The 15,281-nt window shown below is 42.2% G+C and overlaps 1 protein-coding gene across 2 annotated transcripts in view; it reads right to left on the bottom strand.

Annotated features, from left to right (window-relative positions):
• magi1b (membrane associated guanylate kinase, WW and PDZ domain containing 1b) overlaps nt 1-15,281 on the bottom strand; it is a 126,779-nt gene that overhangs the window by 55,669 nt on the left and 55,829 nt on the right. The gene's annotated exons all lie outside the window — the stretch shown is intronic.

Genomic DNA, 15,281 nt, shown 5'->3' with positions numbered 1-15,281 from the left:
AATAGCAGACGTAGGTCCGTTTGCTTGGGTTTTCTCTGGTTCTGCATCGATGCATCATAATTTTTTGTATGCAGATCTAACCTCTTCCAGCCAGTATCACTGGGGATGAAAAACTACAGGTTTTGCCTGACTAAATAAAGACAGAGAAAACTATCAGCAAAACAGAGAAGTTGAAGGTTTAAACAGAGGCGTACACAAACATTTCATTTCTGTGTTTCTGTTCTGATTATTTTGTTTCAGTTTGTGAAAGTTATCATTTTAAGTCAAAGAATGGGCACAGAATGTAAAAATAAATGTGTTTTGTGGAGGTTGCTTTGCTAGTGAAAGCAGGACATTGTTTTTAGCTAATAGTACCACACATGAAACGCCATCACTATACATGGACCTTAACAAATAAACAGGCAAATAAATAGATATTAAAAGCCAAGAAATGTGGGAAAATAGCACTCAGAAGTAAATTGTAATTTTAGGCCTATCTGAGGTCTGAAAAACGCAACTTTGAAGTTTCTTTTCTTTTTTTTATCATTAATTAGTCTGTTACAAAAGTCTGGCTCCTGTTTGCTAGACTCTTTATTTTAATAAGTTAAATATTTGAACTTATTTTAACTATTTTAATAAGTAAAATATTTATCTACACAAGTGATCTAGGCTGTTATGCCTGCTAAATGTTTTATACAGCGGTCTCAGCGCTGGATTCAATGTGTGTCAGCCTACGATGTGGGAATCGTCATTATTCTGTTGTTGTTTGTGCTGCTATTGCACATGTAAAAAAAAAAAACCTTTCTTATGAAAAAAGAAAAACATTTCTTGCAGGCCTATTGGTAATTTTATAATGGGTCAGACATTCGTCCATTCTAAATATACATTTTAATCTTGTCGGGTAACGGTTAATGATCAGTTAACGAGGGTCAAATATTGGTCAGAAAAGAAAAAAATAAATTAGCATCCACCTACTTCCAACCACCTCTTTCTTGTAGCAGTGCAAACCTCAACATTAGCCTATACTCTTCTTCAACAGTGGAAGAAATTTGGCAGCTAAAAAATGATTTTGCACACAAGCTAATTATCTTAATGTCAGTGCAGTGTAGTTGAATTGATTCTTAATTTATTGACATCTCTATCTTGACTACCCTTGTGCTGAACTGCGAAAGTAACCACTGACTTAACCACTTACTTCTTTGAAGACCTGGTCACTACTCCATGTGAAAAGATTTCCTTATTTACCTCAATATAAATCCAAAGCATAATCTTGCCCTATATGGCTGACATCAATGTATATTTACACAAATTAAAAACTCTATTCAGTGATATTATCAATAACTACATTCAATCAAATAACATCCTGTGATGTAAAAAGGGTTACTAGCACTCATAATCCCAATGAAAATCCACAATTGCTCTGTGTCTTCAAGATGTACGTAACTGTTTGCTAACACTTTAGTCATAAGCACTTGGTAAACAGATTATATTTCGGGGCTTTGATTCTACTTGTTGGCTTGGCTTGCGACAGTATTTTGCCGTTTCAAAAGCCAATAGCGACCACTTTGGTGTCACTGTGACCTTGGCACTGCCAATCAAAATGTCATCCCCTCCACAGAGTATCTCAGGATTGGGCTTATCAACTACAGAGAGCATCCAGTTACACCATGATGTCTTTCAAACCACAATCAATACATGACAGCAACGGGTCACAACCCTCGCTGTGACCTTGGCCTACACTGTCACTCAGCTTACAGAGGATCAATATCAAATTGTCTCCTTACCGTCATCTTCCCATCATATCAAACTGAATTGATTCAACTGTGGTGTTTAAGGTTCATATCTTGGTTCAAGGACAACGATGATGAAAATAGCAGGATGGTTTGTATTTTTACTGAATGCCACATGGAAACATCAATAGCAAACAGCTGATTATTCCAGTCAGTTACTTATCAAGATGACTAATAATAACAAATCTATAAAAAAAAATCTACACTTATCTATAACTAGCTCTCCTAGAAAGCTTCTGCCTGAGGCTTACAAGACACTATTTTCCTTCTCTCACTGTATATGGTATTAACGGGTCACCTCTCTAGCTAGTGCTGAACAATAGTGAGCCTCTTACCTCTACCTTTATGGGAATAAATTAGAGATAAAAGTGTTTGGGTGTCTCCCAGTGAACAAACCATTCACATGTAAATCCTGAATTTATACTGTAAAAGAAAATGGATTGCATTAATGTACTTAATATATAGAAGATCTTCACCTCTTCCCTCTTCAAGTACAACTAACTCTCACTGGCAGACAAACCCAAGCACCTCATCTATATTTAATTGGTGGCAGACTATTTTAAGGGAGCATCTGCCCCTCTAGTGGCATGATAGACTCAGACTAAGGTTGCTGACATTTGTGAAGGCAGAGGATGACACTAAGATTAGATTTAAGAGTACAATGACATTATAAGAAAGACCAAAATGACTACATTATTCAGTTATGCATCACTGAAACATCTTCCACAACACGACAAAGACTGAGAGGTAAATTATGATTACTTCAACTGTGCTAGAGTTTGTAGGTTAAGACAGAAATGCTAGCATGGGAGAGGAAAATTGCACAGCTTGGCAACAACTGACTTTAAATGGCAGAGGAAAATACGTGGTATTAAAATTAGCCATCTTTCTTTTAACACAATTGCATAAAAACACATGAAAAATGTAAAAAAAAAAGAAAAAAAAAGGAGGCTGTACAGGCATGCACACAGCCACAACCCAGCTTCTAAAAATACCCATGTGTGAAAAATCTGTTTATTTCCTACGCCTGCGTTCCCCCAGAGCAATAGAGCACCCTGGGCCCACATATCCCCCAGGCCTGGCCTTGCATTTTAGCTGTGACCTACATTTAATTCCCTCCACAAGGACAATGTTGGGCTTGACTCCTTGGACGACTTTGGGTTTATGGCCGGGAGCCGAGGAGTCATCTTGCTTGACATCTTCATCGGATCTAGTTTGGTAGTGTAGTGTGGCGTTTTTCATAAGCACGTCTCCATCTTGCTTAAATCTCACAGATTTCTTGAGTTTGAAAGATGCAAGTGAACCGGACTGAAATACTTCTTTCATATTATTACCAGGTCTCCTTCTCTTTTTGCGCACTCCAAAGCACCCACAAAGCTTTAGAGGAAAAAGAGTGAACATAACTATATGCTAATGCTACAAGACAAAATAGAGATCCAGGTGAAATTACAAAATTTCCTTGAATGTCACTGTTTAAAACTGTGAAGATGAGTTCCACAACGGCAAGCTGTAGCAGCAAAAGTACAGCAAAGTATCCATATTCATATTCCTTTCCTCAGAATTGCTCGTGTTCCTTTGTGGACTCTTCCTTTGAGGTGACAGAATAAACCTGCAGCACTATTGATACGATTGGCCGACTTTCTGTTTGCTGGACAAACTAGGAGGAGGGCCTCGTTCTGACCCCAGGGCTCCTATGACTTTAAGGGGAGTATCACTGAAATATTGCACCGCCCAAAACTGAATTTTTGTCAACATCCATAAGCAAAGAAAATGTGGAGAAACAGATGTGCTGATTTGCCTATGCAGCTTAAATGAGGCCCTGGGGGGGGTCTGAGATGAGAAGAGGACCCATACTAAATGATAAAGTTGAAATAACCCAAACAATGCCTGACAACATGGCTAGTAAGGTGAGTGTTATTATCAACCATACCAAGGATCTGAAGTAAAGGAAACATGAGGATGAAATATGTTTATAACTAACTTGGATTTATTTAGAAGAAACAGTCACATTGACCGTCTCACACATGTCGGTGTGTCACTGCTGATGACATCACATCAGCAGTTAGAAAAACAAGACCAATTGGGCTAATGCACGCATACCCTGAATGTCACAAAGTATGGTCATATTTTGCAATTTTGTGCAAGAAATTAGCAAGTTCCGCAGCATCTATCCAGTATAATAATGTTCATGACAGGTTACAAGTAGTGTCAAAAATCGCCATAACAAAACTACACTAACTTTATTCCTCATCATGAACTACTAAAGATTAGGTGCTTTGTGCCCCATCGCCCAGCCAGTTGAACCTGGAATTACTTAACATATGGAAGACAAGTGACTTCACCAAACGAGTCAGTCAGGCTCCTAAGAAAACACACCTACTCAAACACTGACATTTAGCACGTTTTTTTTTTTAAACACGTCTACATAAGCTAGGAAGACAAAGATAGCTATGCAGTTTGGGTGCAGATTTGGATTATTTCAAACCTATTGAGTCTCAAAGGACAAATCTTTTGACTCTGGACTGAAACCTTTACAGTATCTGAAACCCCAAATGATCAAGACAGTCTTTCCATCACAATCCATCTTTCCATTTGAGGAAGGCCTTCAGAGTATGCCCACACTACACCAACATATACACAGACTTCAGTATGACCTAGATACAAATTGTCTTCAAAAAGTCAGAGGGTTCAGAGAAACGGCGTGCACAGTAAGGTGGAAAACACCTACAATTCAGAGCGTGGCGTCTTGGGCAATTCAAAATGAAGGATTGAAAATAACATAAACAAAACGAGGGAAAAAAGATGATGTGTTTCAACATATTCACCATGGTGAACTGATCAGTGCCATGAGTGAAAAGTGGGCCATCATAAATGTGTTTGGCAATGATTCATTATCATAATTGTTCTATTAATAGAACCCAGCTATTCTTATGCGGCTTGTGTGCTGGCATCCAGGTCATTCAGGACAGGAGTTATTTGAAAGAGTGCATTTTAAGTAGTTTGTGACTGACGTGGAAACAATGGCAGCACTCACAAACTCTGACAGTGTTTTTTGGGAAATCTTTCGTTTCCTACGATGGATGAGACACATGAATCATTGACAAACAGAGTTAAATGTATGTGCTTTGGTTAGAGATGAAGCTGTTATCTGCAAAGTTTGATTAAAATTTTCATGAGCATGACCCAGTGGATCACTCCCTCTGCTGCCCTGCCCTTTCATCACTCCTCCACTTCATTCTCCTTTCTGTCCATGTGTGGTTTGTTCCCTCTTTCACTGGTCCTCTCATTTGTTCCAGTTCTTCAAATCTGTAACGCTACCAACTCTCCATTTTAATCTTGAAGCCACTATTCATCTACTCTTTCTTTCATAGAAAGAATATTAAGGAAGTTAATACCGCAGACTCCTCCACCCAGCCTGTGATCTGCTCATTTGTGTTTTCTCTGTCTCCAGTACATTTGGCAGATGTGACGCCGGCCTGTGTGGCCCGGGCAAAACTGTTCCTGCTTTTGGGCTCGACTAGAGGACAACTGTGGTTTTTCTCAAGCCGCCGATTGAGTCCTGCCAAAAGCCCAAACTCCATTTTGCCGCTCTAATGTTGATGATGTAACATAATCCAGAAGTACATCAAATAAGTACTGCTTCATTCCTCTTGGCTGCCACACTCATTTAAATGACCAGTCATAGCGAAATCCAGATGTGAAGGATAATGAAGACTCTCTAATATTAATATTAATATATTTGTTATCAAAACAATAGCACCTTCAGACCACAGCAAATTCCTTGTAATGTATGTTACTTGGCAATAAACAGTTTCTGATTCTGATTCTGATTCTGATTAGGAGTCAAATGTTTTGTGTGGGGAAAGGGGTGACTAATGAGAATAATACTGAATATACTGCATGCTACTGAGAGTATTAATGAATATGACCTAACATCCACAGATCACCTGTATACCTTAAATGCCATGTTGATACTTATGATCTACATTTAAAAAGACCACTCCACAGATTTAGCATTGCACTCCTATAACATTGTTGGACTCATGGTGGACACTTGTCAAAGCCTGAAGCCTACGTTACCTACAATGCAATTCGACCACCGACAGTTCGGTCAGATTCAGGTGTGTTATGCTAGCAGCGGCTAATTTAGCCTCGAGCCACTAGCCTCAAGCAGATTTGAGGAGCGGACTACAGGGGTCTGATAACATCACTTCTTTCCCAGATTTCTTTCATTTTCAAACTTGTAGTCTTCTCAAGTGACATAATTTAAAGGCAATTTATCCGACTTTGCGCAGGTCCCGCTGGAGCCACAAAAGGCTTTATACAACTTTTTTCACATATGCAGTAGTACTCCCCAAGACCTGTAAACAAACTTTGATGTGTAAAATCTGTGAGTTCCCCATTTAACTAAACAATCGACTTAAACTTCAATGTGGGGAATGTGGAATAAAACAGGCCAATATATTTGAAACAAATGCCTATGGCTAAACTTTTCTGTTTGCACACTTAAAGAAGTCAGGAACAGGTTACAGACTGGCTTATTCTGCTTTAGTATAACTCAGAGGTTCAATGTGTGCATCCCTCTTTCCTCTACTGTCCGCAGTCTGTGCACGTCTCACGAGAAAAAGTGGAGCGAAGGGGTGAAGCAGCAGGCCAATGTGATACGCACGCTAACAGCTATGGCTCTGTCTCTAATAAAGATGTGTGCCTCAACATATAGCGAGCAAATGCTTTTCCTCAGTCTTGCCTGCATTAAATGAAAACAAAATTACCCCATGCACCGAATCGTGCTGCTTTGAAATGAAATGTGATGACTGTTACATTAAAGGCAGCCCTAGTGGTGGATTGAATTAGCCTGCTGTATGTCTTTCGAAGTCATTTCACTGTCAAGTTATACTCATTGCACGTATGCCATCTACTATATTTCCAACAAAGACAGCATCTATGGCTGTGCAAAAACATATTTGGCTGGTTATGTTGGGTTTACTACAGCATCTGCCTGGCTGAAATAAGTGGCCATATAAAGAAAATTGTATGTAGCTGGTGGATGATCACAGAGGAACAATATGGATAATGGTCCTGCATTGAAAACCTGGCAACATTCAGACCCAACTGTTGTGCAGAAGCTATTACAGAAGCATTTCTCTAAATCTCCACAATAAACATGCTCTGGTGTCAAGCTAGCCAGCTAGTCCACATTTTTCCAAGAAGATACTGAGGCATGTCTTCATGGATAATTTTCAAGAAACAGACGACTGTATGCACGTGCACACACACACAAACACAAGGGGAGGGCTGGCAGACTCCCATCATACTCCACAACCAAAACAGATCCATCCACCATCTTCGCCACAGCTTGCCTGCCAGAGCTTCTTTTTTTTTTTTTTGGGTGAAACACATGCACACACACAAAAATGCAGGAGGGGTGACGAACTGACTGGGGTTTGTGAGCTCGGCAGGGGGATGGAGCCATCTGTCCCAGTAAAGGGTTAATCCAACCAAAAGCACAGGCCGCAGATTCCAGCATTTTCATGTCCTCAAATTTCTCGCTACATTCTGACTACATTTTCCTTTTTTTGGTTTGCTTTTTGGTTTTTGCGGGGATGAGGAGGGTTTACAGTCAATCGTCCAGCCTTACAGACACCCTAACTACCCCACCTGCTTCTTCAACCCTCCTCCTCCTTACCCCCTAAAATCTCAAGAGTCCTCCCCATGTAGTTGTGGCAGGGAACTAAATGTTGAAGGGGGCAGTTTTTGTGATGTTTTTTCAATGATTGGTACGGATGCCTTTCATTTGGGATGGAGTGTTTTGAGTCGGGGGGGAGGGTGTTTTCACTGCTCCGGCTGGCTGAAAGAGGCTCGCAATGAAGAGACGATGCACACACACACACCACAATGAGATCAAAACAGGCCTTTTCTCTGGACGTGTGACGTGCTCAATTTTTCCCTTCATAAGCAATGCTTTCAGCTCTAAATGATTCCCATACAGAGGGATATGGGGGGGGGGGGGGGGTTGAGGAATGGGGGAAGGGAAGAGAGAGAGAGATTAGAATAAGAAACAAAAAAACCTGAAGGGCCAGTAATGCAGTGTGAAGCTAAATCAGCCAGAACCCTGCCTGAAAATGCCCCCCGCACACATACACAGCCGGCCTTTGTCTTTTTATTCCACCCAGAAAAAAAGCACCAAGGGCTTTCTACTACCTACAGCAACATGGAAATGGAAAAGAGAGGCTTTAAAACGATGCATTTAGAGGGGCGGAGAGGGAGTGGGGATGGAGGGATAGAGATAGAGGGGGGGGGGGGGGGGGGGGGGGTCATCCAGACATGAGATGGATCGAGAGGAAGAAAGAAAGAGGGAGGATGAGGGAGAGGTAGAAGCTAACCTTAGCATCCTGGAAGCTCCAGCCAGACAAACAGACAGTTTGCTGCTGGAGTTAATGGCTTCCAACATGATCAAGCATGTCAACAGATCACATAGCCTTAACACAGCCATCGCAGAGCTGGAGTGCATCCACCACAAAACACACATACTGTACATACACACACGGGAAGTGACACTTTGCACACACACAGGCATCAAACCAGGGCACAGACAAACACAGACAGACGCAGGCATACCTGAGACAGACAGACACAGACAGACACACACAGCTTCCGTTTGACCACAACACATCAGCCTCCATTACTGCCAGCGTTGTGCCTCCGTCTCCCTCGCTCTGCTCCTGATGCCTTCCGCCTGATGCACAGCCATCCTCGCCGCCTGCCTCTCCATCTCTCTCCATCCCAACCCCCAACCATTAAATCACAGCAAACCCTTCAGTCCCCTCCTCATAATGAAACGCAAGACAAAATACCTCAGTTAAGGAGTCTGTGAGGGGCTTCTTCTCCTTCCCAAACAGTCCACAGAACAACACCACGTCGACAGGAGACAGAGGGAGTGAAAAAAATCCAATCAGGTGTGGATGAGTGGAAGAAAAAAAAACAGTGCAGATTCACATTTCCTTCTCCTTTCCACCCTCCCCTTCCTCCTCCCGTGCGTCTGTCCTCTGTCCAGCTTTGGCTTTGTGATGCTAAGCTAATGGGAGCTAAGCTAAGCAGCATCCACACACATTGGCTTATAATGCGCTCTGTCTCATACCCACACACACTAATACTAGGCTTCTGTCTCTCTCTCTCTCCCTCTCTCTCTCTCTCTCTCTCACACTGACTGAGCCCCGCTGTCTCCCGTCTCGCAGGCACCCACATGCACCCGCCCAACTCCCCCTCTTGCTCGCTTGCTCACTCGCTCGCTCTCACTCCCTCCCCTTCTCTTGGCTGTTCACCCCTATTCTTTCTTGTTCTCACAGACCCCATCCGTTTCCTCTGCCCACACCTCTGTTTCTTTTTTTTTGCTCTTCCCCAGACACTGATGTCCTTGCACACACAAACCCATACACATGCTCTGTGTGTTTAACAAGTTCCAGACAACTCATCCTTGACCAACATGTGAAGCGGACAGGAGTCAGGGGAAGAATCATAAAGGCAAGTGAGGAATAGACTTTGGAAAAAAGAGCTGGGCAGGAAGGCATGGACTAGAATAAGGCAAGAGCTGTATAAGTTTAAATGTCAGACACAAAAGTAGTTCAACAGTTATGCGCAATTTCTACATCACCAATTATTACAGGTGTTACAACCCCGGTCGATAAAGGGTATATGAGGGCTAACAACACAAAGCCACCAGGGTGTCAGCGGGAATGAGCCGACTACGTGAGAATACCAAAAGAAGGAGATCAAAGGGTCTTAAAATTCATACAAGATTCAAGATGAAATATGGATTAAAAAGAAAGAAAGTCATTATGCTGAGTCAAACTGACCAACTGGCACACATCTGTGCAAGCACAAGTTTAAGAGAAAAGGCAACTCTGCATTTGTGGGATTCACAATGGAGGAGGGGGGTTGGGAACAGCCGTGGACAATATAAAAGGAAGGTCAAAGGTCATGTGATGTGCCATTCTCTGTCAGATACGCCTTAAATGTGTCCCAAATCCAGACTTAATACTAACTCCAAGCACGCATTCACATAGGAAGGCTCACAGTGTTAAGAAGACTCAAAGATGATAGTGTCCATACTAAATTTACTTGACTGTCCAGTATGGTGTTGATGGACACTTTAATTCCACAATGCAACACGCATATGAAATAGAGGAGTAACTCACAGCCGGGAAAAATGAAAGTAATTGTGGGCGGTGGTGAACTCCTCAGAAAACACAAAAACGAAGTGTTAAAACTTTGGACAAAAATGTTGCTTTGCCGCAGAGCACTTCTTGTATTATTTAATATTAGTGCAAAACAGTACAACACATGCATTACTGCATATTAACTGCCAAAACAGTATATTCTGAAGATTTGTATACAGTATATAGTATAGACAGTGGTATACAATATAGTTGGGATTCGGGACACTGCTCTTAGCAGCGGCATCCTGTTGAATGATGTTCTCGACACCTGCCATGTCAGGGTTTATAGGGTCCTAAAAAAGATTAGTCAGCATCCAAACACACAACAGGTCTTCCCCAAAAGCTATGATTATGACTTTTAATGATTACCCACAATATTCTGCTATACACTTAGTTGCCAGTTTATTAAGTATACCTAGACAAAACTAATTCCATAAGTCTAATGCAACATACCTGCCATAAAATCCTACATGAACTCCTTAACAATTGTTAGTTTTGTTTATTTCAAGTATGTTTAAGTAAGTATGTCATATATAATATAATGAGATCATACAGTTAATTGAGCCATTGTCAGATTGAAAGACATCATTATCTGCAAACTAACTATAACAGGCTTGGAAACACAGTATGAGCCGCCATTCCTACCAATGGAAATGAACTATTTTCCCATTTGTCGGTTGAGTTAGAGACTGAGAGGCACAAATAAGCATCCACATTTAAAAATACATCCTATGCTGCCTGTACCGTCCTACATTTGGGTGCAACAGTGTCAGTGATTGAGTGTGTGTCTGCATACAATACATTGTGCACAAGAGTGTGTGTGTGTGTGTCTGTGTGTGTCTGTGTGTGTGTGTGTGTGTGTGTGTGGGTGTGTGGGTGTGGGTGGGTGGGGTTGTGGGGGTTATGAGTCTGGGGGACTCCACCCATCATTCACTCTCTGTTTGACAACATTCCTTTGACTCTTGCTAATGGTGTTAGCTATACAAAAAACTTCCCCACCAGCATCAATTCAGCTCCTATTGTTTCCTTCACAACCTCGGTCTGATCTACCTGCAGCATGCTGGGATCCCCTTGTCCAAATGTAATCAACTGATAATGGTATTGTGCTGTGCCCCAAGTCCCTCCCCTGTGGTTATGCATATGAACAGGATTTGAAACATTCAAACATATTTATAGGGCATGGATAACAAAAACAGGAGACAAAATGTCAACATATGTCACAATATATTAACTAAACTGAGTCAGTTTAAAATCAGGAGACATTGCTATTTGTTTGCAAACCAATCCAACATGCACAAAATAATTTATGAGACGATATATGAGGAATAGTTTAACACTTGGGGAAATACACTTTCTTGCAGAGAGTTAGATGATTAAGATTGATTAACATAGCAATAATATATGCTTAACCAATGAGTAAGCAAAAGGCTGATAAAGGTGCCTTACTGAGAGTACGTCCTTACTTTTACAGCGTCCGCACAGGTCAACAGAGAGTCAGTCCGTGGATTTATCAACTATTAACATAAATGTTGGATCCAACTGTGGCCATCATTCGTCCAATCAAGGGCAAAGCAAACTTGGCTTTGTGATAGTGCAATTCAACAGAGAACTAGTAGAACAGGAAGGATCTGTCATTGGAAAGACATGTCCAAATGTGTTTACCGAGCCTTGACAAAAACAACATCCCCTGTGCGATGCATGTCAAACAGCGGACACACACAGGGTGTTTGACTGACATACATCCTCTTCTTGCCTGATTAAAGTCAACAAATGCAAAAGAGTCTGAAGTTCACGTCTAAATCTTCCTTTAGCTTTCTTTCCCTCGTCTTCATTTATCACCTTCTGCTGTTTAGGAATGGAAAAGTGAGTGAGGGCATTTCTTTTGTTCAGGTGACACAATGTGATTGCATTTGTGGTTGCAATCTGTTACCTCACCAAACCAGCACCAGAAGGGCTGCTTTTGTAAACACAGTAGACACACACACGCAGCCAGATGACCAAGTCTCATAGAACCACAAGTCATATGTGTGCACATATGTTTATGTTAGCTTGACTGGCTAGCTACAGCCAGTGTTGATTTGAGTGTGTGAGAGAGTGTTTTTGCATCTCTCCATTCCGTCTCTCTCTCTCCACCCATCCCCCCCTTCTTGCCCCCCTCCCACACCCAAACTCCACCCCACCCCCATCTCCATCCCCGCGGTTTCAGCCCCCACCTCCCTCCGAGCCGTCCTCTTAGCCTATATACGGGTCGTCCAATCGTCTGTGCTGCTAGCCCCGCAATTCATCACACACGCACGTGAACACTAGCCTCTGCAAACCTCGGTCATTTGAGAAGCGAACACCAAGTCATCAGCATCACAACAACCACAGCAGACAATACTGCTACTTGCCTAGATGCAGGGGAAACAAGAGATCCCTTTTCAAGGCTCGTAGACACACAGAATGCTGAGCTTTAAAATCAGGTATAAGCCAAACAGAGCAATCGTCTCTTCCTCCTCTTCTCGATACTGCTCTGATCAACTGGCAGGGAAAATGAAAGAGACAGAGGTAGAGCGATACAGAGTGAGAAAGGGAGCAGCAGTGGCAGCGAGAGGACGAGAGGCAGCGGTGTCATGAGTTTGAGTTGGATGGGAGGGGGGGTGAGGAATGAGAGCAGGATAGAGGGGGTGGAGGGCTGGTGGGGATAATGGGAGATTGGGAATGCTGAACGCGCGGATGGGGTGACCACAAGGGAAGCCGACGGACGCCTCAGCAGATGGGGGAGGGCGAGAGTGCTGTGCCTCAAATTTAAACAGGGTTATGGGAACAACTGACTTTTTGGCAATGTGAGTGAGGAGACGAGTTTATGTTTGCAACCAACTTCATGAAACTTGTGCATCTTAAGGTCTGGTGAACTTCACTGCCAGTTTGAAATTAAATGACCCTCAAAACTGTTGCATGAATTATAAAGACTAAAATGTTTTTGTATTTGTATTTCATGTCCCTTTTGAAAAAAAAAAGTGTAGAAGTTTCTCATTTCTAAACTAGCCAAAGATTCAGGGACTACTTAGACTGCACCTGGTTGCATTTCTCTGCATGAAGATGATGTCTCAGTGTTTGGTTTGCTGAGCTGTTGGAATGGTGGCATGCATGTGTGGCACAGAGTTAACACTCACTCACCACCACAGTGAACTGTGTTCAGTCCTTGCTGTGGTGCATGCACCGTTGCAGTGAGGGATCATGTCCTTATCACTTCCCTTGTTTAGGTTGTTTAGGACACCAATGTAAAAGGGGGATGGAATTATTAGGGTTAGAGTTAGTATGAACTTCTACAAGTATTAGTGCAGCTCCTTGCTGTCTGGTGAAACGAAACAGCAGCTAGGTAAAGGCTGCATCGAATCAGAGAATCAGCCACACAATGCCAAGGCCAACACGGTGAGTTAGCGAGAGACAGTATAGAGACAATGACTGCAGAACATGGGCAATTGGCCACTCAAGAAAAGTGGAAAAATGTATATAACATTACAGGTTGGTTGAGCTGAGTGACCATTTTTGCCTGATTTAGAAGCAGGAAACATCCACAGACACACTTCTCCATCTGTTTCTCCACCTGCTCGCTGTGCATTAATCACACCTACACCTACACATGCACACGGACAGTGCTTTGAACAACCTTTGGACATATGTCAACATGGACACACACTGACCTCTCACCATCATAGGCCAAAACAGTCACAGCAAATCCATCTCACTTTTGCATGAACACATAAATGTAAGTATGCTTTCCTATACAATTGCTGTGTTGGTCTTGTATTAGTGTGAAGGGCATAAGGGAGTACTTATTTATGGACTGTGTCCACTGAAACATGCCCTCTCATAACTATAAGAAAAAAAGGCAAAAAAAAGCTGCAGCAAAGTATTTGTAAAATTAATATTCTGGTGACAGTGTCACCCTCCTCTACAAGTGCATGACAAAAAACTTTACAATCCTATAAAACATATGGCCTGGGGAACACCTTCATGCTTTGTTTACTGCTAACAACACCAGGAGTTTTACTAGTGTGCCATAGACCACTCAGTGATTAAAATGGCCATTATGGCCAGTCCCCCATCCTCCACTAGTGTCTGGCTGACATATGGCAGTGGAGGTAATGCAGATAAAGTCCCTTAAACAAGCGTCCTGAATACAGATAGTAATTTAAGTGAGAGGGCCCCAGATACACTAATTGAAAAGCCAAGGGATGAGAACCATTTAGGGAGAAGCATAGTTTTGGGGAAAAGAGAGGTGCTCCCTTTCAAGTCCGAGATTAACTGCAAAACAAAAAGAAGCCAATATGCTAAGGCTTTAGATGGTGGTGGAGAAAGTAAAAAGTTGCCAACACAAAAGTTATTTAAAGATCTGATCAAGTTTGCATACAGTGAATCTGGTACTCCAATTATGTGATATGTTTAAAGTGCACCTGGGGAATCTATCTAAGTGACATGAAGCTACTGCACCACAGCTGCAAATGTGTTCAGTAAATATTAAAATGGTGTAAAGGAAGAAGAAAAAAAAGATACATGGAACTTGCACGCAGCCCAGTCTTATCTACTTGTTTTGTCACTTCCCCCTCTCTCCACCTTAATAAGTGAGGCATGCTGCATCCAAATCCAGTAGGGATTTCCAACTCCAGCATCATGACAATGAGCCTGCCTCTGATTGGTCCATGCGGTTGATTTCAGTGTTATATGCAAATCCGGAATAACACAAGATTGGCATCATGCTGCATGGTTCATCAGTCTAACAATCTTTCTGTTTTATCTGCCCCACACACACACACACACACACACACACACACACACAGGGAGTTGCACACTTATCGCATTTATCACTCTACTATTGTGGTGTTAATGCTACAATGCCACATCCGTAGCACCAACGCCATCTTCAACGGTTGTTTTATTTAGCAGGGAAGAATAAAACACTTCAAATACCTACTTCAGATTTTGAGCAGCGGCGGCAGCTACGAGAGAAATATGCAGCATCAAAACACAAATGTGCCATTAGATCTTTGCGACAGTCAGGAGGAAAAAAAGTCACAAAAAGACACAAGCCTCTATTCCTGGATTACTCAGCCAGCTCTGGCAGAGGAAATACTGGTTAGTTACAGAGGGTGAGGGACTTGGATGAAGCCACAGCGCTTGTAATTACTGCTGCTATTGATCCCGTGGACATGAGACACTACTATTCACCATGGAGTCAGCAGATTTTTCCTCTGTACTGTAACTAATCAGACAATATTAGTGCAGCAAACACAGTGCTGACTAAATGGATGGA

This window comes from Enoplosus armatus, chromosome 3 (assembly GCF_043641665.1).
Source record: "Enoplosus armatus isolate fEnoArm2 chromosome 3, fEnoArm2.hap1, whole genome shotgun sequence".
NCBI lineage: Eukaryota > Metazoa > Chordata > Actinopteri > Centrarchiformes > Enoplosidae > Enoplosus > Enoplosus armatus.
The sequence above is the reverse complement of the archived record's forward strand: the minus strand, read 5'-3'. Positions and strand labels throughout refer to the sequence as shown.